Below are 5,031 nucleotides of genomic sequence, written 5' to 3'. Positions count from 1 at the left end.
TTGAAAAACGTTGGCAACCTTAATTCAATTGAAAACCACCAGCTAGCGTTCTCGATCGGCGAAGCAGGGCGCGCCCTGGACGTGCTGCACGCGCGCGCGTTTTTGGAAGGGCGGACTGTAGGAATCAGTGAGGATATGGCCCAGTTCAAAACCAGCCTGGAAGCCTCCGCTCTGGCAAACAAAAGAACCGAAGAAAGCCTAGAGCGTGTGCAGCAGCAGCAGCAGGAGGACTTCACACGACGGCAGGAGGCCATTGCGAAACGGGACGCGGTGATCAAGGCACGAATTGATAGTCTCGAAGGGTATAATGCAAACACTGCACTGTGGAAGCGCCAGAGTCTTGCAAGAGTACCCAGCAGCCTTGCTGTGTCACAAACTCACTTTATAAAAAGCATGCCAGAGCACCGTGTCTTATACCAACTCAGAAGGCGGTCGGACAAGTACGGAAGATCACCCGTAGCGCCAAAATCCAATAAGCATGGCAGACAGGCCGTACTTGAACAGAGAAAACGTTTTATGCATGCAAGGACGCCGGGGCCAGAATGGCAAGCTGCTAGTCGGCTCAAGTCGTTCGACCCAGAGTGGCATCCCAACTTGGATCGGAGCGCATTCCCTTTCAGATACCATACTTTACGGTGGTTCTAGTTCTTTACATGCTACGTTCCGTTAGTTCACATGCTACGTTGCGTTACGAATACTTGTTGGGAAAAGTGGGCCTGAAAAAGTCAACCAGTTTACATGGCACGTTACTTGTTCGTTGGCGCGAACTGCGTAAACCATATCTATTCTATGGCTTTCCATGGCCAAAACTTCAGCAGATCCCCTTAGAGAGTCACAGTATATAACTGAAGGGGCAGCTGGGTCGTGCGGGCCTTGCGGCACGCCGGAAGGCTGTCCCGTGCGGCCGACTTGCTGTTTCGCCGGAGGCTTCCGCCCTGATACTACATTGGGTTGATTATTTGCTACCTTAGCGGTCGCGAGCGAGCGAACAACACGAGCGGCGTTGTCCTTGTTCATTTGTAAAATAAACGGCACTGGTGCGCACGGGATGCGTTCTGAGTTCAAAGCGCGCACGAATAATGAAATATGGGATCATCAAAAGCGCAAATCAAAAGCGATTGGGCTGGGCCGTTTGTTACAACTCGCGAAATTGGCGACACAGTTAACGGTAACGTAACGGTAACGGTAACGTTTGTAAATTTCAATCCCCCTCCCCCCTCGGTCACTTTATACTTTTCGTCCAATGTACCGGTACGTGTCCGAGCCGACTACTTTTCCCAAAAACTCATAACGTAACGTTGCATGTAAACTCAGTATTAGGCGTTTGGATTCGTGTCCAGAGCTTACAGTACAGTCGTCTGCTGCAGGCGACTGCATAATTAAGCAGGATGCGATTGTTACAGCTGACCCCGAATGGATCGCCCCTCCCGCACAGCACTATGGGCCTTATTCAAAAAGAACTCGGCCAGGCCGTACTAACTTCACTGGACACAAAACCTCAGTTAGTACGCTCCTACAAAAAGAATCAGGCTCAGACGTGAGCCGTCAGACCTCATCATTGTACATCGGCAAACGGCAAACAACCTTACCACCGACATATAATAAAGGGTGGTTGTGAGGCACGTGTTCCCAACGTTTTGGCAGGTTATCCCGTGCCGCAAAAGCAGTTGAACGGGCCCAAAAGCCAGTGATGACGTCGTAAGTAATGCGGTTAAGCGTTCCCTAAACAACAAACGGCGACCAAGATTGAGTCAGCTGATGGCCGCGATGCACACAACCTCCCACACACACACATAAATGGAGGCCGGTGGAATGCCCAGCCACAAGTTAGCCCGGTTAAAAAGGTCTGGAAACCCTAGCTCGTTTTGCACAGCCTCACGAAGAGCCAACGCAATAGTACAGTCCCAGAAATGATGCCGACAATCCCCACTAAAACCATGCGCACACCACACGGACACAAAGCAGCAGGGACGCCTCTCTGACGTTGCGCCCTATGCATAGGAAAGGCAGGCAAGCCATCAAGTGCTAGCCTCCCAAAGGACACAAGAAAGAAAACACAAAGTGGTCCTAGTCGCTCCAATTCCCTGAACGAAATCGGTACCAGGGGAAAGCAAAGGGGAACCGGAGTCAAGGCAAAACCTTCCCCGCACTGGATACCGGCCTAATGTGGCGCACGACACCTACTATTGCCGGTCTAAGGAACTGGGATCCAACCAAACTCATTGAGGCCCCAAGTAAACCCAAGTATGTTAATTGCAAGCTTCAAAAGATACAAACACACTGAACACAACTCATACAGGCTTGCACTGAACAGGAAAGTGAGGACACGAGCTCGCAGATCTCACGATGTACCCAAACCAAAAGCGTACGCAAAACGCAAACCCAAAACACAGAAACCCAAAATTCGAAACACACAATGTGACACACACAACACACATCCTACACGCAGCGCTAGCTAGACAGAAAGTGCACTATCCGCAGGGCCTGCTCCGGACACTTGGCTCTGAACCAGGCATAGCGGTCTGACAGCTTGAACGAGGCCCAGGCTGGTGTCTCCCGGAAAGCACGAAGCGCTGGTAGGCTGCGGATGTCGTCGTACGGTTCCCAGGACGCGTCACGACCACTAGCCGCTGACTACTGCACAAGGAACATGACGTACGGGCAAACACGCTTGCTGTACCCAAGGCGGTCTGCAGCAACGGTCGTGTCAGCGCTGTCGTACGCGGATTCCAGTGTCGTGGGGGCGGCGGGTGGTGGTGGTGGGCAATTAGGAATGAGCGCAGGGCCCTTGTCAGTCCAGGGAAGGAGGCGGGAGATGTGGAAGACGGGGTGTATGCGGCCGTGGGTGGGGGTAGTTGAAGATGATAGGCGACAGGGGAAATAACTGCACTGATGGTGAAGGGGCCGATATAGCGAGGGCGTAGTTTGGCGGAGGGATCGTCAGGTAAGGTGAGGTTAGTGGTGGAGAGGCGGACACGGTCGCCAACTTGGAAGGTAAGGTTTCGGCGTTGTTGGTTGGCGGCGGTGTTGTAGCGGACTTTAGCGACTTCCAGCTCGGTGGCGATGGTGGTATGGATATCACGAAGGTGGTTATGGGGATCCGCGGCGATGGGGTGGGCGGGTGTGGTTAGGGGAGTGTTAAGAGTGGCAGGGGTGTTGGGATGGAAACCGTAATTTGCGTAAAAGGAGTGGTACCGGTGCTGGCGTGGGGGGTGTTGTTGTAGGCAGCTACGGCGATGGGGAGGCAGGTGGCCCAGTTATCCTGCATGGGCTGAACGTATGCTCGGAGGATTTGCTCGATGGTGCGACGGGTACGTTCGGTTTGTCCATCGGTTTGAGGGTGGTAGGCGGCGGAGAGATTAAGGGAAGTGCCGAGGTGTTCCCAGAAGGTGCACCAGATGTCGGCGGTGAAGCAGGGTTCGCGGTCGTCCCTGACCGCGTCACGAAGACGGTAGACGTTGGCGAGGGAAAGGATGGCGATGTCGCGGGCGGTGGCTGATTTGTTGGTGGGGCCGAAGTGGGCTTACTTGGTGTACTTACATATCGACGAACGTGACAATGGCGGTGTAGGTGCGACCATCAAGGGCTTTGAAGGGCGGCAGGTCGGTGATGCGATCCATAGACACAGGGTCCACGGGCATGAAGGCAAAGGCAGGAAATAGCTTGGAGCGCTGGCAGTGGGGCAGGATTTTAAGTAGGTACGGACTTTGCGATTCACATGGGGCCACCAGGAGCGGGCGGAGATGGAAGCGAGGGTGTGATGATAACCAGGATGACCTGAGTAGGCAGCGCCATGGAACTCGTGTAGGAGGCGGCGGCGAAGGGCTGGGTCGGCGGGGACGGCAATGCGGTTGGCGAAGTAGAAGAGACCGTGAGAAGGGGACGTTTGAGGTATGGCTTGATGGCAGCAGGGTTGGAGTACATGGGGTCGGTGGTGTAACCAGAACGGATGACGGTGGTGAGACTGGGATCAGGAAGGACTGGGAGGCGAGGGCGAAGCAGGCGTGGCGGAGCGTGTTGTTGGCGGGGATGTCGACAGGCGGTTCGGTGGAGGGCCAAAGTGGGACGGGTGATGGAGGTGACTGCCTTGGAGGCGATGGCGGAATGGACGGTGGTGGGGAAGCGCTGGAGGGTGGATTCAGGAAGGGTTGTGGATGGACAGGGAAGTGGGAGAGAGTGTCGGCCATGTTTTGCGATCCAAGGCGGTAGGTGATGGAGATGTAGCCTTGAAACGGTATCGAGCATGAGCCGGTATGAGCCCAACGAGCTTGGCGCCGTGAGAGGTCCTTCTGTGTGAAGAAGCGCTGCAGGGTGTCGTTGCCGGTGCACAGCGTGAAGTGGCAGCTTTCAAGATAGCACTGAAACTTATGCACAGCGTGTACGACAGCAAGCAGCTCGGGCTTGTGGATTGGGCAGAATGATTGAGTGGAACATTGAGAGAGACCGACCGTTTGGCTTCCCATGGGCCCCCGATGACGAAGTTTCAATCGGGCTGCTGCTCGTCCAGTCGCAGCCTGTTTTTCGGGAGCGTTCAGTCACTGCGAGAGGTTTGGATGGACTAAAAGCGTTTGCGTGTATGTGCTTTGGCGCGTGCCGCCTCGTGACCTCATAGTTCCACCTTTCTTGCATGGGCCATCGGCGTGCGGGAGTGGATTGCCGCCGCGTCCGCGGTGTCTGTGCGTGGCTTGTAGTGGATGTGGTTCATACCACGATGGGCGGGTTTGTTGCAAGTTCGTCACACATATGCCACGGGGCCCGACGCTGACCAGGGCCCTTGCCCCTCACAGATAGAGTGGGAGTGTGCCACCGTATCAGTTATCCATTCTATTTACCATCCACGACGTCTGCAAGAGTTCTCTACGTACACCTGCTCTCGCCATGGCATCCCGAGAGGCTGGCGTGCTTGTTACACAGTAGGTGTGCTGTCCGAGCATGCGAACAAACGCATATGAGCCGGGGGAAGTCCAGGGGCTGACCAACGGGGACATCCTCGCTTGGGTGAGAGCGAGACCTAACACGCCACCGATCCAC

This window comes from Volvox carteri, assembly GCF_000143455.1.
Source record: "Volvox carteri f. nagariensis unplaced genomic scaffold VOLCAscaffold_18, whole genome shotgun sequence".
NCBI lineage: Eukaryota > Viridiplantae > Chlorophyta > Chlorophyceae > Chlamydomonadales > Volvocaceae > Volvox > Volvox carteri.
The sequence above is the reverse complement of the archived record's forward strand: the minus strand, read 5'-3'. Positions refer to the sequence as shown.